This window comes from Erythrolamprus reginae, chromosome 11 (genome assembly GCF_031021105.1).
Source record: "Erythrolamprus reginae isolate rEryReg1 chromosome 11, rEryReg1.hap1, whole genome shotgun sequence".
NCBI classification, from domain to species: Eukaryota; Metazoa; Chordata; class Lepidosauria; order Squamata; family Dipsadidae; genus Erythrolamprus; species Erythrolamprus reginae.
The window spans coordinates 4,346,663-4,360,283 of NC_091960.1; the positions used below are offsets into that span (position 1 = coordinate 4,346,663).

At 44.6% G+C, this 13,621-nt stretch overlaps 1 protein-coding gene across 1 annotated transcript in view; it reads right to left on the reverse strand.

The window, feature by feature from the left end:
- Positions 1–8,279: 8,279 nt before the first annotated feature.
- CBLC (Cbl proto-oncogene C) overlaps positions 8,280–13,621 on the reverse strand; it is a 64,011-nt gene continuing 58,669 nt past the window's right edge. The window contains exon 11 of the mRNA XM_070763705.1: positions 8,280–8,363. The gene's annotated coding sequence lies outside the window, so the exon portion shown is untranslated. The remainder of the gene's footprint in view (positions 8,364–13,621) is intronic.

The window sequence follows — 13,621 nt, forward strand, 5'->3', positions numbered from 1 at the left end:
TGGTAGTAAAAATTTTGGGAGCTCATCACTGGGTGAATGGTTTAGTTACGGCAGTACTGAAAAAAGTGACTTAAGGGCCGTTTTTCACACTTGGGACCGTAGCATGTTTGCGTGATCAAAATTCAGACCCATAACAACTGGTTGTTTTTTATTTATTTATTTATTTATTTTTCTATTTATTTTTCTATTTATCTTTCTATTTATTTAGTTATTTAATTTTATTTAATTTTATTTAATTTTAATTATATTTAATTTTACTTTTTGTTTGTTTGTTTGTTTGTTTATTTATTTATTTATTTATTCATTCATTCATTCATTCATTCATTCATTCATTCATTTATTGGATTTGTATGCCGCCCCTCTCCAGAGACTCGGGGCGGCTAACAGCAATAATAAGACAGTGTATAACAATAATCCAATACTAAAAACAATTAAAACCCATTATAATAAAAAACCAAACATACATACAGACATACCATGCATAAAATTGTAAAGGCCTAGGGGGAAAGGGTATCTCAATTCCCCCATGCCTGGCGGCAGAGGTGGGTTTTAAGTAGCTTACGAAAGGCAAGGAGGGTGGGGGCAATTCTAATCTCTGGGGGGGAGTTGGTTCCAGAGGGCCGGGGCCGCCACGGAGAAGGCTCTTCCCCTGGGTCCCGCCAAGCGGCATTGTTTAGTTGACGGGACCCAGAGAAGACCCACTCTGTGGGACCTAACTGGTCGCTGGGATTCGTGCAGCAGAAGGCGGTCCCTGAGACAATCTGGTCTGGTGCCATGAAGGGCTTTATAGGTCATAACCAACACTTTGAATTGTGACCGGAAACTGATCGGCAACCAATGCAGACTGCGGAGTGTTGGTGTAACATGGGCATATTTGGGAAAGCCCATGATTGCTCTCGCAGCTGCATTCTGCACGATCTGAAGTTTCCGAACACTTTTCAAAGGTAGCCCCATGTAGAGAGCGTTACAGTAGTCGAACCTCGAGGTGATGAGGGCATGAGTGACTGTGAGCAGTGAGTCCCGGTCCAGATAGGGCCGCAACTGGTGCACCAGGCGAACCTGGGCAAATGCCCCCCTCGCCACAGCTGAAAGATGTTTCTAATGAGAGCTGTGGATCGAGAAGGACGCCCAAGTTGCAGACCCTCTCTGAGGGGGTCAATGATTCTCCCCCCAGGGTAACGGTTCCTATTAATGATGGGTGCAGTATCCCAGGGTCATAGAAGTGATCCAGGGGCGGATGGCTTCTGTCACAGCTTCAGTTGTGTTGTGTGCATGCGCTATGTGTGCACGTCCCCAATATGTTTCTGCATGCGCAGGAAGCCAAATGCGCTGAAATATTGTGAGGGGATGCATGCGTGCATGCATGACTTTGATTATTGTTTTGCCTCCGCGCAGCTTCCACGCCCGATTTTTTTCTTCCGCGCAGCTTCCACAATATCTTAGACCAAATTAATTAAATTTAAATCTACCCCCCAAAAAAACATAAAAAACAATCATTCCATTCTCTCAACACGTTAATTGGCCAGGGGCAAGAATCTAGTGGCCCCAAGCCTGGCGGCATAAATGAGTCTTAAGACTCTTGTGGAAGGTGAGGGAGGGTGGGGGCCAGTGCGAATCTCTGGGGAGGGGGAGCTGATTCCAGAAGGTTGGAGCCCCCACAGAGAAGGCTCTTCCCCTAGCGACATTGTCTAGTTCAGGGGTCCCCCAACCACTGGGCCGCGGACCAGTACTGGGCCGCGGGGCATGTTGCACCGGTCCGTGGAGTCAGCAGCTGCCGGCCCTCATGCCGCCACCCCCTCCCTCCAGCGCTTCGCCTCCCGTCGGGCAAGAGGCCTCGGGAGGCAGGTTCTGCCGGCCACAGGACGATGGACGGGACAGAGGGGCGGGAAAGACCGAGAGGCTCAAGCCTCTTTTGGCTTCTGCCGCGGGCGCTTTTGCGTTTTGGCTGGGGGGAGGCAGGAGGGCCAGCCTGACCCCCTCTCTCCAGCGCTTAGCTCCCGCTGGGCAAGAGGGCTTGGGAGGCAGGTTCTGCCAGCCATAGAGCGATGGCGGTAAAGAGGGGTGGGGAGGACCAGCACCCCCATGCTTAATCCCGCCCCCAACCACACCCCTTTCCGCTCCCACCGGGCCATAGAAAAATTGTCTTGCTGAAACTGGTCCCTGGTGGAAAAAACGTTGGGGACCACTGGTCTAGTTGACGGGACCTGGAGAAGATTTGCTTCAAAGGGAGGCCAAACATGTCTGCTCTGCAGCTTCCTCGGGAGTGTTTTTAATTTTCCAGCGGATTTCACGTGCCGCTCCGCAGGGATTTAACTTGGTCGCTTACGCGGCTAATTAGAGAAGTTCCTTCCTGCCCCCTTTTGTCATTTTCGTTTCCTCCCTGAACCCCCCTTTGAATTTGCTTCCAAAGCTCCCAAATTCCTGGCCAAGGAATACTATAAATTTCCCCTCCGGGATTGACTTTTAAGAGGGCTGCCAACTTTTTGGGGCTTGGCTCCTGGGATCTGGGTTGACTTGTGTGACCTATGGCTCCAAGCAAGAATGGGTCTTTCCTTTGGCGGATGGCAAGTGTGCAAATCATTGTGGAAACACACAGGTTGCATTGTCGGCGGAGAGTCTTAATCATCCAAGATGTGGTGGTTCCAAAGGTGTTTTTATTATTATTTTTCCTTCCAAAGGCAAATTGGATTCTCTCAGTTAGTGAACCAAGCGTGGAAAACAGTTGCATTTTGAAAATTAAAATTAACTGAATGGAACTAAAATGAAAGGGTTAATTTGGGAATTTGCTTCCTAGTCGATAGGCTGCTAAACAGAAAATTATATGTAGAGAATTTATAATTTGAATATTAAATGTAAGTAAATATGGATTTATTATCTGATAAGGGTTTTTAGTTACTAACATAAATGAGGAAGAGGAGATACTATGGTTTGGATTTAAGAAGTTAGAAATATTACATTAAACACATGAAGGAATATAGAAACATAGAAACATAGAAGACTGACGGCAGAAAAAGACCTCATGATCCATCTAGTTTGCTCTTACACTATTTTCTGTATTTTATCTTGGGATGGATATATGTTTATCCCAGGCATGTTTAAATTCAGTTACTGTGGATTTACCAACCACGTCTGCTGGAAGTTTGTTCCAAGGATCTACTACTCTTTCAGTAAAATAATATTTTCTCACGTTGCTCTTGATCTTTCCCCCAACTAACTTCAGATTGTATATATTTTATATATATTAAACAAATCTAAGATACTGATATAAAATATTCTTAAGTGAGTTCATCTCCTTTGCATGCCACCCCAATAGGTTCTATAAAAGGTATTCTCATCTGTTTAAGATGTATTGAAGATATATGATGCTGTAAGCAGCCAATGGTTTTCTGAACCTTTGCAGTATTTTCACGCCCAGATTTTAAGTGTGCTGCTAACCCCACAATTTTGGCAATCTTTTTGCAAACGGCGCAATACACTTCTCCACATATTGCTTCAAAATAGATTTTGGATTCTTTTCCCCCTTTACTCAACACAGCTGGGTCTGAAATGAGACGAGAGAGCCAGAACTGACAAAAAAAAAATTAGAATATTATCTCCCCCGCCAAGCCGTAAATCTGTCAACCCCAGGCCTGCTACTGTATTCAAGTTTACCAATTGGGCAAGAATCCCGCTAGCAAAGGATTCGGTAAGCCGTGGCCTTGGTAAAAATATATATATATATATACGGGTTTGGTGTCCGGGGAAATAGCTCGATGGCTTCCCCAGCTGGTGAGTAAATCCCCTCCAGCTTTTTAGCTCCTGGTGGACCGCGGAACCAGATGAGACCACCAGCAATGTTTTGGAGAATTCAATGAAAGAAGACGGGGGCATGTCTTGGAGACGTCCCACGCGTCCCCCCACCCAATATTTAATGCTGCAGTCTGTCTGGACTTAGAAACATAGAAACATAGAAGTCTGACGGCAGAAAAAGACCTCCTGGTCCATCTACTCTGCCCTTATATTATTTTCTGTATTTTCCTCCCAGGAGATTCCTAGAGAGGCCCCACGGAGGCTTCTCCCTGCCTTTTCCCGTCCTGTTTCCTCCCAGGAGATTCCTAGAGAGGCCCCATGGAGGCTTTCCCCCCGCCTTTCCTAGCCCTGTTTCCTCCCAGGAGATTCCTAGAGAGGCCCCATGGAGGCTTTCCACCCGCCTTTCCTAGCCCTGTTTCCTCCCAGGAGATTCCTAGAGAGGCCCCATGGAGGCTTTCCCCCCGCCTTTCCTAGCCCTGTTTCCTCCCAGGAGATTCCTAGAGAGGCCCCACGGAGGCTTTCCCCCCGCCTTTCCCACCCTGTTTCCTCCCAGGAGATTCCTAAAGAGGCCCCACGGAGGCTTCTCCCCACCTTTTGTGGCCCTGTTTCCTCCCAGGAGATTCCTAAAGAGGCCCCACGGAGGCTTCTCCCCACCTTTTGTGGCCCTGTTTCCTCCCAGGAGATTCCTAAAGAGGCCCCACGGAGGCTTCTCCCCACCTTTTGTGGCCCTGTTTCCTCCCAGGAGATTCCTAGAGAGGCCCCACAGAGGCTTCTCCCCACCTTTTGTGGCCCTGTTTCCTCCCAGGAGATTCCTAAAGAGGCCCCACGGAGGCTTCTCCCGGCCTTTTCCGGTTACAGTTTCGGAGGCTCAGGTTTGTAAGTGGAAACTTATTCTTGAGAAGAGGCAAAAAAAACCTTGAACATCCAGTTCTTATCTAGAAAAGTTCGTAAGTAGAGGCGTTTGAAGGCAGAGGTACCACTGTATGTGTGAATATGAGAGAGAGGCTTCTACTTGCAAAGTAAAGGTGAGAAGACTCTGGTTTTATAGGATTTCTGCTGCAAAGGAACCAGGTTTGCACCCGAAACTTCCCTTTGGCTTTGTTTTGAGTTAAGGATCGTTTGGCAGCCAAAATAGAATCAATCACGCACAAACATTTTACGATCTTGGTTGTACAGCACTTAAGTAGGCAGCTTGCCTGGGCTGCAACCCAAGAGCCCCTGGAGGGATTTATTTTATTTATTTTATTTTTTAAAAAGAAGAAAATCTATCCAATCTTTATTTTGTCTGCGGGATGCTGTCTCTCGCTAGGCAGGAATAAACCATGATATAACAAAGTAATTTAAAAGCCCCTGTGTCTTGGCCGAGATTTGCTAGGAATTATTTGCAGCCCAGCACGTAATCTGGCAGGCAGAAATCCCAAGGGTGCAGCCTTCAATAGAAGAGAGGGATGGAGGAAGCTTTGTTCAGCTTCTGTTTTCTCCTCCTCCTTCTCTTCTCCATCCATTGACCTCCTTGCCTTTCCTCTCCCCCCACTCTCCCCTCCCTTCTTCTTAACCTCTCTCCATCCCTCCACTCTTCCCTTAATCTTCCCTTCCCTTCTTCTCTATCTCCTTTCCTTTCCTCTCCTTTCTTCCCTTCTTCTCTATCCCCTTCCCTTCCTTTCCTTTCCTTTTTCCTTTCTTTTCCTTTCCTCCTTTCCTTTCCTTCTTCTCTATCTCCTTTCCTTTCCCTTCCCTTCCTCCTTCTTTCCTTTCCTTTCTTTCCTTCTTCTCTATCTCCTTCCCTTCCCTTCCCTTCCTTCTCTATTTCCTTTCCTTCTCTATTTCTTTCCTTTCTTTCCTTCTCCTCTATCTCCTTTCCTTTCTTTCCTTCTTCTCTATCTCCTTTCCTTTCTTTCCTTCTTCTCTATCTCCTTTCCTTTCTTTCCTTCTTCTCTATCTCCTTTCCTTTCTTTCCTTCTTCTCTATCTCCTTTCCTTTCTTTCCTTCTTCTCTATCTCCTTTCCTTTCCTTTCTTCCCTTCTTCTCCTTTCCTTTCCTTTCCTTTCTTTCTCCTCTCCTTTCCTTTCCTTTCTTTCCTTCTTCTCTATCTCCTTTCCTTTCCTTCTCTATTTCCTTTCCTTTTCTTCTTCTCTATCTCCTTCCCTTCCCTTTCCCTTCCTTCCCTTCCCTTCCTTCTCTATTTCCTTTCCTTTCCTTCTCTATTTCCTTTCCTTTCCTTCTCTATTTCCTTTCCTTTTCTTCTTCTCTATCTCCTTCCCTTCCTTCCCTTCCCTTCCTTTCCTTCTCTATTTCCTTTCCTTTTCTTCTTCTCTCTCCTTTCCTTTTCTTTTCTTCTTCTCTATCTCCTTCCCTTCCCTTTCCCTTCCTTCCCTTCCCTCCCTTCCCTTTCTTCTCTATTTCCTTTCCTTTCCTTCTCTATTTCCTTTCCTTTCCTTCTCTATTTCCTTTCCTTCTCTATTTCCTTTCCTTTCCTTCTCTATTTCCTTTCCTTTTCTTCTTCTCTATCTCCTTCCCTTCCCTTTCCCTTCCTTCCCTTCCCTTCCTTCTCTATTTCCTTTCCTTTCCTTCTCTATTTCCTTTCCTTTCCTTCTCTATTTCCTTTCCTTTCCTTCTCTATTTCCTTTCCTTTCCTTTTCTTCTTCTCTATCTCCTTCCCTTCCCTTCCCTTCCTTTCCTTCTCTATTTCCTTTCCTTTTCTTCTTCTCTCTCCTTTCCTTTTCTTCTTCTCTATCTCCTTCCCTTCCTTTCCTTCCCTTCCTTTCCTTCTCTATTTCCTTTCCTTCTTCTTTATTTCCTTTCCTTCTTCTCTATCTCCTTTCCTTTCCCTTCCCTTCCTCCTTCTTTCCTTTCCTTTCTTTCCTTCTTCTCTATCTCCTTCCCTTCCCTTCCTTTCCTTCTCTATTTCCTTTCCTTTCCTTCTCTATTTCCTTTCCTTTCCTTCTCTATTTCCTTTCCTTTCCTTCTCTATTTCCTTTCCTTTCCTTCTCTATTTCCTTTCCTTTTCTTCTGTATCTCCTTCCCTTCCTTCCCTTCCCTTCCTTCTCTATTTCCTTTCCTTTTCTTCTTCTCTCTCCTTTCCTTTTCTTCTTCTCTATTTCCTTTCCTTCCCTTCCTTTCCTTCTCTATTTCCTTTCCTTTCCTTCTTCTTTCTTTCCTTTCCTTTCCTTCTCTATCTCCTTTCTTTTCCTTCTTCTCTATTTCCTTTTCTGAGGGCGATGCCAATGGACTGGCATCAACTGAACCAGTTCCGTGATGTCATCATGACATTACTAGTGGTAGAAAAAGTCAAAAAACAAGATGGGGACTGGGAAAATTTTGTTCTTAAAAAAGATGGCAGTGCCCATGGGCTGGTACCAACTGAACCGGTGCTGTGATGTCATCGTGGTGTCACCACCAATGAGACACTGCCGGTTCATGAAACCTGGTCTGAACCACGAGGAACCAAGGAGTGCCTGACGCGTCACATCCTATGGACACGTGTGACTCTTGCAAGAAAAACAGCCGATCGCATTGTTTACGTTGGCTTTTGGTTCCTCCAGGGGAAGCTCGATATCCATCTAAGCCATTAAGGAAAAGAGCCACCTCCCTCCCAGAAGAAATCACATTTTCCTGCCTCCCCCTTGGGAAGGACCGAAAACTCAAAGGCTTTGGAAACTCAAAACTTTGGATAGCTTGACCGTTTCGGCCAAGCCTTTTTTGCCAGCGCCTCATCATACAGGCAGTCCTCGACTTATGACCGCGAGGTAGCCCAGAATTGATGCAAAGGATGTGTTAAGTGAATCATGTTCCATTTTACGACTTGGCCATTTCATGCATTTGTAAAGTGAATCCATTGATGGGCTCCTACGGGTATGGTCAGCTATGCAGAACCGGTAGAAATTTTTTTATTCCCCCCCCCCTTCTGGGCTCTGGCTATGTTTTTCCTATCACAATAAATGAGGTTGAATGTGTATAATTTTAGAAGAGTTGTGCGTGCGTGTTTGTGTGTGTACATACACATACAGTTTATATAGCAGATAATGTATATTTTTGTGTGCCTGTGTGTAATATGTACATACACGTATGGCTTATGTAAATAGAATTAAAGAGTATATTTTAGATGTTCAGTGATAGTAAATAGAGAAGGAAATTGTGTCTCTTTGAGGCCAGGAGAGGCCAGGCACCTTAATTATTATTATTATTATTATTATTATTATTATTATTATTATTATTATTATTATTAATTAGATTTGTATGCCACCCCTCTCCGTAGACCCAAACCCTTGACGTGAGTGACGTCGAGTTGGCCACCTTTAATCCACTCACATGACCTTTAAGCCACCGCCTGGTCACATGGCTGGCAAGCCACACCCACAAAATAAGCCACGCCCACAGTGTGGTAGTGAAAAAATTTGCAGGCCTTCAATGAGTGAATCATTGCGGTTGTTAACACACAGTTGTTAAGTAAATCTGGCTTCCCTGTTGTCTTTGCTTGTCAGAAGGGGATCGGATGACCTTGGAACACAGCAACGTCGTAAGTATGAACCAGCAACCAAAACAGCTGGATTTCGATCCAGGCAACCACAGAGAGGCTGCAATGGTGGGAAAAAAACAACGGTCGTAGGTCACTTTTTTTCCAGTGCCGTTGTAACTTCGCACAGTCACTAAGCGAGGACTAGCTGTGTTTGCAGAGGAAATAACCCCAAGCAGCGAGGTTGGATTTTGCGTCTAAGGGTAGGTGCCAAGGAAGGGTTGGAGGAGAAGAAACGGGGGCATAGTTCCCTCTAAGCTGAGCAGTGAGCAATCGCTCACTTGAAAATCATCATCAACTCAGAGTTTTCCAAACCTGCCCAGAAGCCGAGAGGGAAAGAGTGAGAGGGAAGGAGACAGAGCGGAAGAGAGAGAAACAGATAGAAAAAAGAGAGGAAGGAAAAGAGAAAGAAAAAGAATGGGAGGAAGGAAGAGAGAAAGAAAATCAAAATCTAGTTTGAAACTAGCTCAACTATTTCAGTGGCATTTTGATATTGATAGAGTTGCCCTATTATGAGCTCACTGTTATAGACACACAGTACAGTATTTTATTTTGAAATTCTCTGGGGCAAAACAGGGTGGGTTTTTTGTTTGTTTGTTTGTTTATTTGTTTATTTATTTATTTAATATTTCTGTGCCGCCCAGTCCCGAAGGGACTGCCGCTCAGACACTATACTTTTCCGCCCCCCGCCCCCCCAAAAAATTAGAGGGAACACTGAACGGGGGTCCTGGAGATGAATTTCTGGTGGGGAAAAAAGGGATTTTTTAGTCCGATGTCCAAGCGAGGCTTCGCCGACACTGGGTTGGGTTGGGTTGAGTTTCCCTTCGGACGGAAGGGTGGAGAAGTCATTTCCTTTCCTTGGGTAGTTTTGGAGGACCTGACCTGAACTCCCTAGCAACTAGGAAATGTAGTTGTGTATGAATGTGTGTGTTTGTGTGTGTGTGTCTTTGGCGCAACTCAATCTATATAGTCTGCAGGACAGAAGGGAAACAGCAGACGTGGTTGGTAAATCCACAGTCACTGAATTTAAACCTGCCTGGGATAAACAGTCTTCGAGTCTTCGGAGAGGGGCGGCATACAAATCTAATAAATACAAATACAAACATTTATTTATTATTTATTTATTGGATTTGTACGCTGCCCCTCTCCGAAGACTCGGGGCGGCTAACAACAGTAATAAAACAATGTACAATAATAATCCAATAAATACTAAAAATGATTAAAAAACCCATTAATATAAAAAAACCAAACATACATACAGACATACCACACATGAAATTGTAAAGGCCTAGGGGGAAAGAGCATCTCAATTCCCCCATGCCTGGCGGCAGAGGTGGGTTTTAAGGAGCTTACGAAAGGCAAGGAGGGTGGGGGCAATTCTAATCTCTGGGGGGAGTTGGTTCCAGAGGGCCGGGGCCGCCACAGAGAAGGCTCTTCCCCTGGGTCCCGCTAAGAGGCATTGTTTAGTTGACAGGACCCGGAGAAGGCCCACTCTGTGGGACCTAACCGGTCATTGGGATTTGTGCAGCAGAAGGCGGTCCCTGAGATAATCTGGTCCAGTGCCATGAAGGGCTTTATAGGTCATAACCAACACTTTGAATTGTGACCGGAAACTGATCGGCAACCAATGCATCCATGTATCCATCCTAGCTAGTGATGTTCCATTTGAAAGCCATCACGGATCCACTGTTAGACCCCCTGCAATTTGCATACCGAGCAAATAGATCAACAGATGATGCTGTTAATATGGCTCTACACTACATCCTTCAACATCTTGAATCTCCAATGACCTACGCCAGGGTCCTCTTTGTGGACTTCAGTTCAGCATTCAATACCATCGTACCGGACATTCTCTTAACCAAACTAAATCAGCTAGCGGTACCTGAACACACTTGTAAGTGGATCACAAGCTTCCTAACAGACAGGAAGCAGCAGGTGAAGCTAGGAAAAATCACATCAGATATATGTACAATTAGCACAGGTGCCCCCCAAGGCTGTGTACTCTCACCACTTCTCTTCTCTCTATACACTAATGACTGCATCTCATACGATCCATCTGTTAAACTACTGAAGTTTGCAGATGATACAACAGTGATCGGACTCATTCGAGACAATGATGAATCCGCATACAGACGGGAAGTTGAACAACTATCCTTGTGGTGTGACCAGAACAATCTAGAACTGAATACACTCAAAACCGTAGAAATGGTGGTAGACTTTAAGAGAAACCCTTCCACCCTTCCACCTCTCACAATACTAGACAACACAGTATCAACAGTAGAGACCTTCAAATTTCTAGGTTCTATCATATCTCAAGACCTAAAATGGTCACCTAACATCAAAAACATCATCAAAAAAGCACAACAAAGAATGTTCTTTCTGCGCCAGCTCAGGAAGCTCAAACTGCCCAAGGAGCTGCTGATTCAGTTCTACAGAGGAATCCTTGAGTCTGTCATCTGCACCTCTATAACTGTCTGGTTTGGTGCTGCAACCCAACAGGACTGACACAGACTTCAGAGGACAATCAGAACTGCAGAAAAAACAATTGCTGCCAATCTGCCTTCCATTGAGGACCTGTATACTGCAGGAGTCAAAAAGAGGGCGGGTAAAATATTTACTGACCCCTCACATCCTGGACACAAATTGTTTCAACTCCTACCCTCAAAACGTCACTACAGAGCACTGCACACCAAGACAACTAGACACAAGAACAGTTTTTTCCCGAACGCCATCACTCTACTAAACAAATAATTCCCTCAACACTGTCAGACTTTCTACTAAATCTGCACTATTCTACTAGTTTTTCTCATCATTCCTATCACCCATTTCCTCCCATGTTGACTGTATGACTGTAACTTGTTGCTTATATCCTAAGATTTTTATTAATATTGCTTCTTCATTGCTTATTTGACCCCTATGACAATCATTAAGTGTTGTACCACATGATTCTTGACAAATGTATATTTTATTTTATGTACGTTGAGAGCATATGCACCAAGACAAATTCCTTGTGTGTCCAATCACACTTGGCCAATAAAAATTCTATTCTATTCTATTCTAAGATAAAATACAGGAAATAGTATAAGGGCAGACTAGATGGACCAGGAGGTCTTTTTCTGCCGTCAATCTTCTATGTTTCTATGAATGAGGAAGGGAGGGAGGAAGGAAAGAAGGAAGGAAGGAAGGAAGGTAGGAAGAGAAAGAAGGAAGGAAGGAAGAATCCCCAGGAACTGAATTTAAACATGCCTGGGATAAACATATATCCATCCTAAGATAAAATACAGGAAATAGTATAAGGGCAGACTAGATGGACCAGGAGGCCTTTTTCTGCCGTCAATCTTCTATGTTTCTATGCAGTCGAATGCTCATCAGAGGGTTCATAAAAAAAGCTTCAAAGTGGACAGCCGGTCATGGGTGCAGGCAGCAGCATGGAACATTTTCGCCTGCCTTGTTGCATTAAAAAAATAATAATAAATCTCAAAAAATGAGACTTGAGCCAAGAGTCTGGGCTGGTTCAGGCGGCTCGGGGAAGTGAGCCAAGCTGCAGGCTAGAAGGGGAGAAGTTCAACTCCGATCAAGGACGCAAGGAACCCAGACAAGCAAACAGACAAAGAAACAAAACAAGAAGATTATATTTAGGGGGAAAAGAGAGGGAAGGAATGGAACAGCAGGCGAGACTGAACACTGAAGGAGGGTAATGGGGCAGCTGAGTTTAATGGCCTCTGAAAGCAAATGAGTCTCGGCTGTTGGAGCGAGAAGCTGGTGAAGGCCTCATAAACCCAGTGAGCATCTGGTTCCTCCTGTGGCACAGGGGCGCGCACGCCTGAACATGGAAGCAGGGAGGCGAAGAGGGGACAGAGGCAGGCTCCCTGTGGGAAGGACTCATGGGTTGGATGGATCCGGATGTTAAAATCACCAGGAACACACACAGAGAGAGACAGAAAGAAACAGAGGAGAAAGAGAGATAGAGAGAAAGAAGCAGAGGGGACAAGAAAGAGAATGAGGGAAGGAGGCAGACAGAAAGAGAGATAGAAAGAACAAGAGAAAATGAGAGAGACGAAAGAAAAAGCAAGAGAAGAGATATAAAGAGAGGGAGGAAGAAAGACAGGAGAGAAAGAAAAAAAGAAAAAAGAGAAAGACAAAAGAAAGGGAAAGACAGAGGAAAGGAGAAAAAGAGGGAGAAAGAAAAAGAAAGAAGGAAGGAAGGACAGAGAGAAAAAGACAGAAAGAGAAAGACAGAGAAAGAAGGAAGAAGAAAGAAAGAAAAAGAAAGGCAGGAGAGAAAGAAAAAGAAAAACAATGAAGGAATGAAGGAAAGAGAAAAGAGAAATGAAGGAAAGAGAAAAAACAAGGGAAAGAGAAAGGGAAAGAGAGAAAGAGATGGAAGAAGAAGAAGAAGAGAAAGAAGAGAGAGAAAGAACAAGAAAGAAAGAAAGAAAGAGAGGGAAAGAGAGAAAGAGATGGAAGAAGAAGAAGAAGAGAAAGAAGAGAGAGAAAGAACAAGAAAGAATGAGGGAAAGAGAAAGACAGACAGAAAGAAAAAGTGAGAGAAAGACACACACACACAAACAAACACACACACACACACACACACACACACACACACACACAGATCAATGTAGTTTAGGGAAGAGAGTGATTTTCTTTTGCCAGAATTATTTCTGTTCTTTGGCAGTCGGCTGGCTCTCCCTCCTTCAATCCCAAATCGGAAATGTGCTCAGATATTCCGGCGCACTTACTGGCACATTTATAATATATTCATGTTCCTATATATCTTTCCTGACATGCCCCCTTTCCGCAAACAATGCCTTTTTCCTTTACCCAGAAAAATTGCCTTCCGCGCATCCATTTATCTGATCCGGGGGTGATTTCTGGGCAATCGTCCCTGCACTGAAATATTTTAAATATGCAGATTCGAGATCGCCTTGTGGGTATTGTCTACACCGGTGTTTCCCAACCTTGGCAACTTGAAGATATCTGGACTTCAACTCCCAGAAGTACCCAGCCAGCATCCGCTGGCTGGGGAATTCTGGGAGTTGAAGTCCAAATACCTTCAAGTTGCCAAGGTTGGGAAACACTGGTCTACACTCATCACAGTAGCGTTGAAGGAACCCAGGGAGAAATGAAACACGCAGGGTTGAGGGCTAGCTCCAAATGACGCAGGTAATGGCTCGGGATGGGAGGGCGAGTCCCAAAAATGTCATAATTGCAGCTACGATCACGGGGTCAAAAGCCTCACCCTTTTAAAATCTTGCATGGCGTGCATTTTACGTGCACCGCCTGCAGTTGAAATGCATGCGATGCATGTAAAATGTGATA